Source organism: Phascolarctos cinereus, unplaced genomic scaffold, assembly GCF_003287225.1.
Source record: "Phascolarctos cinereus isolate Bilbo 61053 unplaced genomic scaffold, phaCin_HiC Scaffold_726;HRSCAF=1367, whole genome shotgun sequence".
In the NCBI taxonomy this organism is placed as follows: domain Eukaryota; kingdom Metazoa; phylum Chordata; class Mammalia; order Diprotodontia; family Phascolarctidae; genus Phascolarctos; species Phascolarctos cinereus.
Window position 1 is genome coordinate 349,934,016 of NW_027556098.1, and position 13,639 is coordinate 349,947,654.

The 13,639-nt window shown below is 36.3% G+C and overlaps 1 non-coding gene and 1 pseudogene across 1 annotated transcript; one reads left to right on the top strand and one right to left on the bottom strand.

The window, feature by feature from the left end:
- Positions 1-219: 219 nt before the first annotated feature.
- Positions 220-1,166, bottom strand: LOC110195128 (olfactory receptor OR51C1-like; annotated as a pseudogene).
- A 7,010-nt stretch (positions 1,167-8,176) lies between these two features.
- Positions 8,177-8,278, top strand: LOC144454639 (U6 spliceosomal RNA). The gene has a single exon (XR_013483149.1). It is a non-coding gene; the product is annotated as a U6 spliceosomal RNA (small nuclear RNA).
- The last annotated feature ends 5,361 nt before the right edge of the window (positions 8,279-13,639 follow it).

Genomic DNA, 13,639 nt, shown 5'->3' on the forward strand with positions numbered 1-13,639 from the left:
AGAAGATCTTATTGCTCCCTATGGCTGGCAAAGTTCAAAAGGAGAGCAGATAATGATATGAAATGGGTATTGTAGAATCTTCTTGAATGGAGGTTGGGCTGACTACATAATTTCTATGATTCTTTCTAGTTCTAAGATTATAAAGTTTTACCAAAAAATTAAACTCTCGTGGACGAATTTTTCCTATGCTTGGGTTTATGAAGATAGTGATGGTTAGACTTAGACTGCCTTGGGACCAAGAACTTTGAGCAAAGTTCTATGGATATCTTTGGTCTTTATACTATAAATGATGGGATTCATCACTGGGGGGATGAGTAGGTAGACATTGGTAATGAGTGTAGGCAGGTAGGCAGGAGCTTGTTTTCCAAATCTGTGGGCAAAGGACAGGCTGACCAATGGAATATAGAAGACAGCCACAGCAGTGATGTGGGCGATACAGGTGCTGAAGGCTTTCTTGCATTCCTTTGGGTTTGCAATGTTGAGGACGGAGTGGATGATCAGTATATAGGAGAGCAGGATTAATGTTGAGTCCACCCCAGCAACTAAGATGATTGCAGTCAATCCAAATGCACTATTGATCTTGGTGTCTGAACAGGAAAGTTTTATTACATCAGGATGGAAGCAATAAGAATGTTGAAGCACACGACTATGGCAGAAAGAGAGGTGTCTAAGAAGCAGGACAAGGGGTATCAAGATTATTGTCGCGATGGTGACAATTGCCACTCCAATTTGAGTGATTCTGGAGTTTGTGAGGATAGTAGCATACCTCAGTGGGTTAAAGATGGCCACAAAGCGATCAAAGGCCATGCCTAAGAGTACTGAAGACTCTATAATAGTGAACAGATGAATGAAGAACATCTGAGCCAGGCAAGCATTGAAGCTGATCTCTCTTGCATTGAACCAGAATATTCCTAATAGAGTCACCAATGTGGAAATGCACAATCCTAGGTGAGTGGTGGACAGCATAGAGAAGAAATAGTACATGGGCTCATGGAGTTTTGGTTCAGTGATGATGACAAATAGATCATACCATTTCCAGAGAGGGCTGTTATGTACATACAGCAAAAGGGGATGGAGATCCAGGTATGGGCAGCTTCTAGTCAAGGAACACTGGTCAGAAAGAAAATCAAGGATGGTGGTGATGTGCTATTAGAGAAAGCTGACATGATGGAATAAGGAAGATTTTTTTTTCTTATGAGAGGTTAATATCCTGAAATGAAATATTTAATTCATGTTAATTGCATTACATGCCTCTTAAATCACTGATTTGTCATGGTGGAGGGACTTATGTGCTCAATGAAACTGTGAGCTATGCCATTCGGGGTTACCAGAGAGTTCTAACAAAAGGTGATCCACTGGAGAAAGAAATGGCAAACCATTCCAGTATCTTTGCCTAGAAAACCCTGTATGTTATCATGGAGATTGAAACATGACTAATGACTAAACAACAGCAGCAACAATAACAACAACAACAACAACGAGTGTAAACTCCTTGAGTTAATGAACTACTTCTAACTCTTCTTAGCATCACCTTCTTTGCCTTATATGGTTCCTTGCATGTAGCAGTTTCTCAATATTTTTTTTCCTTCGTAAAGGCAAATGGTGGCACAGTCAATAGAGCACTGAGCCTGGAGTCAGGAAGATTTGAGTTCAAATATGGACGGAGACACATTCTAGCTGTGCAACCCTGGGCAAGTCATTTCACCTTTATTTGCTTCAGTAAAGCATTTAGTACAGTGCTTAGCACATAGAAAGCACTAAATTGGTGTTAGCTACTAAGTGCTATTATTCAAATGAATTTCCTCTCTTTTTTCTCCCCTTTCCTGTAGTATTAATTTTAAGCAGCTATGCTTTAGGCAAGGCCAGGAGCTGATTTTCTTCCCCAGAATTGAAGTTTAATGGCACACAAAGACAATGTAGCTCCTCACTGGAGCAGGAAACATGATCCAAGAGTATGTTCTAGAGAAGTCCAGTCTACCTTGTCTCTTGGGATGGGATTTCTTGGGCCTAAATATTAGGGTATTAGGGGGTACATAGTTAATCTCCTGCTAGGTTGAAGTAAAGTTTCACTGGAGTTGGGGTCATGATAGTTTTATGACTTTTCTGCCACTTGCCAGAGTCATTTTTTTGGCTAAGACATTTCACCTTTGTGAACCTTTGGTTTCAAATTGAAATAATAATGCCATATTTTAATGATTTACTTCAAAGAGCTAGTGTTCAGATACAAGCAGAACATTTGAGATAATGTATTACATGCTTATAGATGCTATATGAATTCTAGCTGTTACCACCACCATCCTCACTCTGGGATCCAATAAAATTGCCATCCTCTGTATTTCTTACACATAGGACTTCACCTCCCACCTCCATGCCTTTGCGCTAGCCATCTAAAATAACTGGAATAAATCTCTCCTTAGTTCTGCCTTATAGAGTCCCTCTCTTCTAAGATGCATTTCTGCACCATATTCTGTTGGAAGCTCTTTCTGATTCTTATAATTAATTAATTAAACTATTTTAAATTTAACTACTTTGCATATACTTATATTAATGAAATTTATATTTCGACTGTATATATGTTTTTATGTGTACCTATTTTCTCCCCTTTCAAAACATAAGCTCCTAGCAAGTAGAGATTGTTTCATTCTTCTGCCCCCAGTACCTGGCACAGTGACTGGAACATTGTAGGCATTTTGGAAACAATTATTGATTTATTATTTATTTCTTCCTTATTCTTATATCTTGTTTGGAAGTGGGAAAAGCAGGGGCAGAATTGACTTTGCTAAATATCAAGGACTTATTCAACAGAGGGAGAATCAGCTCCACAAATTTTATTACCCCATCCTTACCCTTTAAAAGAAGAAAAATATTTTCCATTATTATCACATTCTTCAGAATTATCAAAGATATTGTCTTCAAGTTTGTGCTAATTACGAGATAGATCTAAAAATATACGTATGTTCAGCTATGTAAACAAAATAATAAAAATCATGATAATTCCTGATTTAGGTAGTACTTTTTAGTTTATACCCTGATAATTTGTTCCTTAAAAGAATCTTGTAAGAAAACATTTATCATGATCAGATTTTACACACAGCAACAGACTCAGGTTACATGATTTGCTGAATGGTTACAAGGTTGGCTCTGAAACTCATAAGACATACTGGTGGCCTCTCTCCTCTCCCTCTTTCTCTCTTTCCTCTTCTCTCTCTGTCTCTCTGTCTGTCTCTCTCTCTGTCTTTTGGTCTCTTTCTCCATTTTTCTCTACTCATATTAATAATGTATATAGATTTATATTTGTACATACATTAGTAATATGTGTATGTAATTCGTATTTCATGTTTATATATACAAAATTATATATGTACACAAAATAATGTTAGTAGCATTATTACTAGTTTTCCTAATGTTTAACACCATATTACAAGAGAATTTTATTCACTCTGAAGTAACAATAATGAATTTTTTGGAAATGTATCAAAATTCATTATCCAAGTGAATATCATCTCAAAGGCATTCTCTTTAATGTCCACTGCCACTTTCATTGCTCAAATCAATAAAAGAATAACAACCTTCAGAGTCTAATTATGAAGTACGTAACAAGGTCAGTCTTGTTACCTTATAGTCACATCTTGTCATTGACCCTGAAAGATGTTCCCAGATTCATCACTCACCTTATTCAGCAGGCTTATGACCATTTCCAAAGTTCGTATTTAGTAATTTTAATACCTTTCATAACATTTTAATAAATTTGCAGCAGAGTCTAACAGCAGGTTCCAAAATGGTTTGAATGATGGCATTATCACTGAAATAAACATGAGAAATAAATGGATGAATAAATGATTAAATAAATATTAGTGATGATGGTGATATTGATAAAAATGTTTGTGTCTGAACCTGCAGTTTCATTGTTGGGGGGGAACTATTTGTGGAAATTGCTTTCACCTATTCAGATTGGTGCCTTGTTAAATAGTACATTCATAGATTTATAGAGGTACCTGGGATCACAAAGAATTTAAGGAATTTGCCTGTACCCACCCAACTGATAAGTGTCAGACCCAGGGATTCTTGACTCCAAGGTCAGGTCCACATGCATTATGTTCCATTGCTGTAAACATAACAATAATAATTGATATTTATATAGTGGTCTAACATTTTCAAAGTACTTCACATATCTCATTTGATCCTCAAAGTAATCCTATTGGATAGGTCCTGTGGGTTTACTGACTCCATTTTACAGAAGAAGAAACCCAGATTTCAGGGATTTTAAATGACTTGACTATTGCCCTAGAGGTAGGAATTGAAGGAGCCATGATTGGAATTCTATTTTTTCTGTTACCCCAAATCAAATTCCTTTTTCATTTTCTCAGGCATCCCAAAGGGGTAATTGTAAAGGGTAAGACTCATTTGAGTGTGTGCATTCTGGGATAGTTGTTTAAAAAAAAAAGCACATACATTTAATTAGAGCAGCAGTTCTCAATCTTTTTGGTTTCAGGATTCCTTTTCACTCTTAAAAATTATTCAGGACCACCTTAAGAGCTTTGGCTTATTTAAGTTATATCAATCAATATTTTCTGTATTCAAATTTAAAATATTTGGCATTGTTATGAAAATATATTTGACCTCATTGACCTTCCCTGAAAGAATGTCAGGGGTTCCTGGACCACCCTTTGAGAAATACTGCTTTAGAATCACACATTTATATTGCAAGGCATACTTTATAGAATATTGAACTAGATAATACATTCAACAATTTTCCATTCCTCTGATTCTATGATACTGAGATTGTGGATGGTTATTCAGGGTTCACTATGAAGCAAAAGAGAAGCAAATTGTCTTTCTATGATATTGTGATCACAAGTTATACCTCTTCGATATCTCTCTACACCCCTATACCCTATATACTATACCCTCTATACCCCTCTCACCTTGAAAAGACTATGGACCCTGTGTGCTTCAATAAATACTTCTTGTTTGAAAGGATGCTAGATCATGTCACTATGTGTCTATTCCCAGATTATCAGTGACACCCTCAACAGATCCCTAGAATAATTTAAAAAATCAAGTATTCTGAAAGTTAGAAATCTCTTCATAGTTCACCTAGACCCATCTCTTCCTGAAATATAAATCTCCATTATAATATTCCTGATAAGGTATAACACTTGGCACATAGTAATAAACACTTATTGGCTGACTGACTAACAAGTGACCACCCATCTTATGTTTTTGTTTTGTTTTGTTTTGCTTTGTTTTTTGGCTAGGCAATGGAGTTAAGTGACTTGTCCAGGGTCACACAGCCAGTAAATGTTATGTGTCTGAGGCCAGATTTGAACTCAGGTCCTCCTGAATCCAGGGCCAGTGCTCTATCCACTGCACCATCTAGCTACCCCAGACCATGTGTTTCTAATTATTGACTTCCAGCAGACAACTTTAGAACCCACTGTTTGTGAAGTATCCCATATACCACTTAATAGTCCTAATTGTTAGGAAACTCTTTCTTAGACTATTAACCTCACAGAGTGGTTGTGAGCAAAGAGATAGCTACACGTAAATCATCATTGTAATGATGTTATATATTATTTTTATCAGGACCTGTGGTTTCAACAGCGTGTGGAAAACCCAACAAGACATTTCTCTCTAGCAATTAGAATTCAGGAAGAGGAAAGGAAATAAGCATTTATTAAGTACCTACTATGTGCCAAGAACTGGATTAAGTACTTTATAAGTATTATCTCATAACTCAAGGGGAAGCATGTTACAGTGGAATGAGTACTGGCCCTGGAGTCAGAGAATCTGGGTTCAAATCCTACCTCAGATGCATTCTGCCTTTGGGGTAATTTGACATGCCTAGGCCTCAGTATTATCATCTGTAAAATAAGGGGGTTGGACTAGACAGTTTCTGAGTTACTCTCTAGATTTTTTATTTTTAATTTATAGAATAAAAAAAAGCATTTCCATAATATAGATTGATGATCCTATGAATTTTTGAATTCTCTCTCATGAGAAAAGCAAATTTTTTTTTTTCTGAGAAGGAAATAAGTATTTCATGGTCAATTACAAGTTAAGTCCAGCACTATGAAACTAAAAATAATAGGAAGATGTAACAGGATTCAGGAACTAAGGTTTTGGCTGAGTTAGAAATTGGAGATCAGTCAAAAACAACCAGACTAAGAGTAAAAATTTCTTTAGCCTTTTTTTCTCTTCATTGAACTTTACTACTACTACTACTACTACTACTACTGCTACTGCTGCTGCTGCTGCTACTACTACTACTACTACTACTACTACTACTACTACTACTGCTACTGCTGCTACTACTACTACTACTACTACTACTACTACTACTACTACTACTACTACTACATTAAATATAATGCTTACTATGCTGGGGACTTTCCAAACACTACTTCATTTGATTCTCATAACAACTCTGAGAAGTAAGTGCTAATCTTATCCCTCTTTGACAGTTAAGGAAACTGAGGCAAAAAGAGGTTAATTTACTTGCCCAAAATCACACAGCAGGTAAGTGTCTCAGGCTACATTTGAACTCAAGTTGTCCTGACTCCAGAACCAGCATTCTATAACTCTATCCAGTGTATGACTTAGCTCGTGCCTTCTAAATCCCCATGAGGAAGTTCATGTATTTACAAAACCCATCCAGAGATAAAGTTATAGGGATCAGGAAAAGTGTTTTATCTGTTAATGATACAGATGTGAAGACGGGTGACAGGCAAATGGTTTAAGGACCTGTCAAACCTGATAGTTTGTTTAAAGGAAAATTCTTTTATCTCATTTATGTATCAATCAACAATAGATTTATCAATATATATTTATAATAAATGCCAGACACATGAGAGAATCATAATATGATAGGATGTTAGCAGAGAGGTAGCTAATTATTCACCTTTAGATTATTTGGGAAGTAGAGGAGCCACTGAGAGATATAGAAGGAATGACTGAAAATGAAAGCGTCTCAATCTTCATGGCTAAGAAATTTTTTTCTTGTATATAATTTAAATGTTTTTTTTTGTATAATTTAAACTTATCTGAAACATTACTGGACAAACAAATAAATATGCAGGGCTGCATCTGATGATAGCTTTCTGCTTCAGAAATACCTTAGAGAAAGGAAAAAGATCTTACCTATCTGAATAGGAAAACAGCTTGGAGGAGGAGTACTGGCTAATTGGTTGGAGAGGATTTATATAAAGCCATGATTTTTTAGGCTAATAAAGTAGCCAACAGAAAGATCTATTCCTATGGGAGAACTTCATGAATTTGTGGTATTTTAAGAGTCTATATCCCTGGAAGGATATGCCCTGGTGACTTATTGAACAAAAAGATTTTCTCTTTTTCCCTTTCTATAGCTGTGAATGTGGAAAACAGAGACAAGGTCCTTGTTAGCCTTTAAGGACATCCTCTCACAACTGAAACTTTGGACATTTGGAAACTTAGAACATTTGAAAAGAATGTTCTAATACCACAGCTTCTTACAGTTGGATAGGACCATTGGAACTAACTCATTCAATCCAAACTGAAGAAAGAATTCCCTCTATAAGATTCAAGAGATCCAGCTTCCACTTGACTTTCATCGATAGGGAATTTATTCTCTTCTCAGGCAACTCATTCTAATTTGGGACAGCTCTATTTGTTAATGAATATTTCTAGCCTTTATTCATCTCTATGAAAATATCACTTACTACTCCTATATATATATATATATATATATATATATATATATATATATATATATATATATATTTATGTTAAAGGGTACAAGACTATCTCCTTTTCAACATGAAAGACCTTTAAATACTTATACACAACTGTGATGTTCTGGCTAAGACTTGCCTTCTTCAGGCAAAGTCTCATACATTTCTTCAATTGTTCTTCATATATAGTATGGTGCTTACACTATCTTGTTCTCCTTCCTCTGAACTTGCTCTAATGTGTCAATGTCCTTCTCAAGATTGAATGTCATAAACTGAACAAATGCACGGACTATTTAAAATGTTCATACATTGCTACCTAGACCTGAACACTCCAATGTGAATTCTAGAAAAAAAAAAGTTGATAATATGAAATTAAGCTAGTAAGCTGCATATAGGCATTCAGACAACTTTTAAATGGAAAGACCATACGTACTTCTGTTTTTAGAAGACATGATTGCTAAGATAAAGCTCTTTTCCCAGTGTATATCATGCTTAGAAATAAGCAGGGAAATTTAGTGTGGCCTCTGGATAAGGATGACACAGAAATCCAAGAAACAGTCTATATTCTTTAGTTGGAGAAGAGGGTAGGTGTTATGATGTACTATGAGATAAAATTTGGAAAATATGTTGAGACAATATTTCAAAAAGTCTGTAAATCCAGCCTAAATAAATTAGACTTTATTCTATGAATAATGATGATCTGTTTAATATTTCTGTATAATTGAGTGACCTGATTCAAGTTGCACATTAGGATAATTAATCTAGTGTTGTGTAAGATTACTTGGGAGACAGAGTCATAGTTTAGGAGAAATGCAAGAAAGATCTGGATGATAATAGGAGGGATGAAAAAAAGGAAGAGAAAAATAAGAAAAAAATCAAGAAGAAGGAATGAGTAGTACTTGGATGCTGCTTTGATTTGTGAAATGAGGGAAAGCTTGGGGTCAATAATAACTTCTTTATTTTCATTCTTGTTTACTAGATGATCAGTAGAAAGATTAAAAATTTTAAGAGGTTTAAAATGTGGAGAATAAGAATTCAGTTGTAAACATACTGAATTACATGGACAAATGAGACATCTGGGTAACAATTTCTAGAAGGTAATTGGAAATGCAGGACTGAATCTTAGAAGAGAGGTCAATGGGTAGAGTAAAAGATTGACTGGGAAGTAATTAACAGAGTTTATAATTGAAGATACACCAAAGAATGACTTACTATGGAAAATGTGTTTAAAGCACAGATATGAGAGGCAAGGAAAGACTTTCACAGGATGTCCACATTTCTGATATGAGAGAAGGAAAATACTTTATCATATGAAATGGAGGAGTCATAATAGATGGGAGAAAAGGGCTCAAGAATAAAGGTGGCCAATAGTGTTAATGCAATAGAGAGATTAAGAGAAATGCATGCTGAGAAAAGGCCATTCGGTTTGGTGATTAAAGAAAATAACACTTTATTGCCCTCAGATAAAACAGAAGCAGTAGTGTTGGGAAAAGAGGACAGTTTACTGCATTGAGATATAAATAAGTGTCAATATATTGAAGGTGTGAAATTTAGATTGCCCTTCTGATAAGTGTAGTCACACGTGTAAGAACAGAGGAAAGAGAGCTCAAAAGAGCAGTAGGATCCAAAGAGAGATTACTTAGGATAATAGAGCCCTGAGCATATTTGTAGGCAGAGGGGAAGGAGACCATGAAGAGGGAGATACTAAACATGCAAAAAAGCAAAAAGATGATTGTTGGATCAAGGTGCTATATAAGGGGGCAAACCAAAGAAGAGCATTTAAGGTTTATTGAAAAAACTTGCTCAAAAGGCTCTGGATATCTCAAGACCTAGGAGATGAAGGGAACTTGGAATTTGACTCCTCCACTGTATTTTACACCTTCTTTAGATTCCTTCATCTTCCCCAGCATGTGAAAGTAATAGGTCTTTGGAAATGTCCCCAAATACAAATATCAATAAACGTGCAAAAGTAGAAGGGCTTTTTCCAACCTGGAAAAACTCTAGTTGTCACAAATCTGTGCAGATGAACAACAACAACAATAAATGAAGTATAAGAAGCAGAAATAGCTAAGAGTGACAGCTCAGAAAAGCCAACTGAGCAACAATTGTTCTATCCTAATTTATATTATTTCCCCACAATGTACCTTCCAGTCAAACTGTGTTGCTCACCATTCCCCACTCTTAGCCAACCATCTCTTCCCACTGTAATTTTGCTCATGTGGTACTCTGTGCTTGCCAAAGATTTTTCCTCCTATTCAAAATCTTCCCTCTGTCAAATCTCAGTCAGGTACCACCTTTTTTCATTCACTTTTTTACTTAAATTGTAGCTACCCCAGAAATATATCATTCCTTCTAAACATCTTATAAGATCTTGCCCTCCCCGAGGTACTTATAGTGTAATTTTCAACATATTTATGTTTCCATACATGCCATCCCTTATGTGTCATACAAGCTTTCTGAAGTTAGGGAGTATGTCTTACTTCTTGTTTTCATTCTTAGTCCTTAGCTTAGGGGCTTGGATTTAGTAGGCACTTAATAAATATTTGTTCAATAAAATTGGAAGTTCCAAAAGGCTCATGATTAAGTTAACACAATCTTACCTTTTTTTAAATTTCAAAATGTTTTATCAGTACCTTTTTCTGTTTATATCACATTCAACTCCAAATTTAACCATTTTCCCCTGTCTAAACCCAGTAAGTCTTCCATTGAAAATTAATCCAATGTGTATAACATAACAAGATATACAACATCTTTGCCCATAATCTTCCATAACTTCAAGGAAATCTGCTATGAATTTTCTTATGATGCTTTCAGAGTCAAGATCAGTCATTACAATTACATACATCTTTTTTCCCACCATTCCTATTGCCTATTCCCACTGGCACAGATACACACAGACAGACACACATGCATACACCTACACACATGTGTATGTGCCTGTGTGTATACATGTATACACACATGTATGTATAAACATAGAAACATATATATGTTGTATATACATATACATGCACACATATGAATATATTTATTCATATATAGGGTTTTTGTTTCATTTGTATTGTTTATTCTCTTTCCACCATAAGGTCAGGTCATGGTTCTAGAAAGGATCAGAATCCATCTGAACCAACCCCCTCATTTTTGCCTCTGTGATTAATTTTTCTTATACCACTTCTAGTTTCTTTTTTTATAACTTATTTATTTTTAGTTTTCAACATTCATTTCCACAAAATTTTGAGTTCCAAATTCTCTCCCCATCTTGTCCCTCCCCCCAAGGCATGCATTCTGAATATCTCTTCTCCTAATCTGCCCTCCCTTCTATTGCCCTCCCCCTCCTCTTATCCCCTTCCCCTTCAATTTTCCTATAGGGCAGGATAGATTTCTATACCCTATTCCCTGTATATCTTATTGCCCAGTTGCATGTGAAAGCATTTTTTTTAACTTTCTTTTTTTAACTTTGGGTTCCAAATTTTCTCCCTTCCTCCCTCCCCACTCACCCTCATTGAGAAGGCAAGCAACTCGATACAGGTTATACATGTGTAGTCATGCAAAACACTTTCCATAGTAGTCATGTTGTGAAAAACTAAGTATATTTCCCTTAATCCTATCCTACCCCCCATTTATTCTATTATTTCTTTTCACCCTGTCCCTCCTTAGAAGTGTTTGCTTCTGATTACCTCCTCCCCTAATCTGCCCTCCCTTCTATTCTCTCTCGTCCCCCTTCTCTCCCTATTTTCCTATGGGGTAAGATAGATTTCCATACCCAATTGAGTGCATATGTTATTCTCTCCTTAAGCCAAAACTTATGAGAATAAGATTTACTCATTTATTCTCAGCTTCCCCCATTTCCTCTCCACTGTAAAAGCCTTTTCTTGTCTGTTTTATGTGGGATAATTTATCCCATTCTACCTCTCCCTTTCTCCTTCTCTCCATATAATCCTCTCTCACCCCTTAATTTTGTTCTCCAGATATCACACCTTCATCTTCAACTCACTGTGCTGTCTACCTACCTACCTATCTATCTATCTATCTATCTATCTATCTATCTATCTATCTATCTATACATACATACATACATACATACATACGTATGCACATTTTTCCCTCCAACTACTCTAATACTGACAAAGGACTCATCAGTTACAAATATCATCCTTCCATGCAGAATGTAAACAGTTACAACTTAATAAGTCTCTCATGATTTCTCTTTCCTGTTTACCTCTTCCTGTTTCTCTTGAGCCTTGTATTTGAAAGTCAAATTTTCTATTGAGCTCTGGTCTTTTCATCCAGAATTTTGAAGATCCTCTATTTCACTGAATATCCATTTTCCCCCTGAAGGATTATTCTCATCTTTGCTGGGTGGGTGATTCTTGGTTAAAATCCTATCTCCTTTGCCCTCCAGAATATCATATTCCAAGCCCTGTGGTCCCTTAATGTAGAAGCTGCTAAATCTTCTGTTAATCCCGATTGTGTTTCCACAATACTTGAATTATTTCTTTCTAGATGCTTGCAACATTTTCTGCTTTACCTGAAAACCCTGGAATTTGACTACAATATTCCTAGAAGTCTTCCTTTGGGGATCTCTTTCAGGAGGTGATTGGTGGATTCCTTCAATTTCTATTTTGCTCTGTGGTTCTAAAATATCAGGGCAGTTTTCCTTGACAACCTCTTGAAAGATGATGTCCATGCTCTTTTTTGATCATGGCCTTCAGATAGTCCAATAATTTTAAAATTATCTCTCCTGGATCTATTCTCCAAGTCAGTTGCTTCTCCAATGAGATTCTTCACATTGTTTTCTATTTTTTCATTCTTTTGAACCTGTTTTACAGTGTCTTGATTTCTCATAAAGTCACTAGCTTCCAATTCCTTCATTCTAATTTTTAAGGAAGTATTTTCTTCAGTAAGCTTTTGGTCTTCTTTTTCCATTTGGCCAGTTCTGCCTTCCAAGGCATTCTTCTTATTGGCTTTTTGGACCTCTTTTGCCATTTGGGTTAGGCTATTTTTTAAGGTGTTCTTTTTTTTTTTCTTTCTTTTCTTTTTCTTTTTTTTTTTTTTTTTTGGCTAGGCAATGGGGTTAAGTGACTTGCCCAGGGTCACACAGCTAGTAAGTGTTATGTGTCTGAGGCCGGATTTGAACTCAGGTCCTCCTGAATCCAGGGCCAGTGCTCTACCCACTGCACCACCTCGCTGCCCCTAAGGTGTTATTTTCTTCAGTATTTTGTTTTGAGTCTCCTTTAACAAACTGTTGACTTGTTTTTCATGATTTTCTTACATCATTCTAAGTTTTTCTTTTACTTCTTTTACTTGCTTCTCAAAACCTTTTTTGAGCCCTTCCATGGCCTGGGACGAATTCATATTTTTCTTGGAGGCTTTGGATGTAGGAGCTTTGACTTTGTTGTCTTCTGGTTTTATGGTTTGATCTTCTTTGTAACCAAAGTAAGATGCTATGGTCTAACTCTTCTTATGCTGTTTTCTTATGATCCCAGTCAATTACTTGAAATATACACTCTTTGTTAAGGTACAGGTCTGCTTCCAGTGTGGAGAATGTACTGTCCCAAACTTTGGGAGTTATATGTAGCTGTTTTCTAGGGACCTGTAAATTTTCAGTTCTTCCAAGGTGCTATGATCTAGGGTGAGGCGTTTACTCCTTTCCTGGTCTAGACTCTAGTCTATTAGTGACCACAAGCACTCTTTTCTGTCTTGGAACTGTGAGGAGGATTTTCTCTCTATCACCACTACAAGCTCTACCACACCAGTGCTCCTCCTTGCGCCAGGACTGCCACCCAGAACTGCGACCCAGATCCAAGCACAGGCAAAGCAAGAGAATCCTGCACCTGCAAAGAGATCTCTACAATCCCCCTATGATCAGCCACTCAATTCACCATCAGTATGTGGGCCAGAAGCTCTAGAGGCAGCCGCTTGGGACTGAG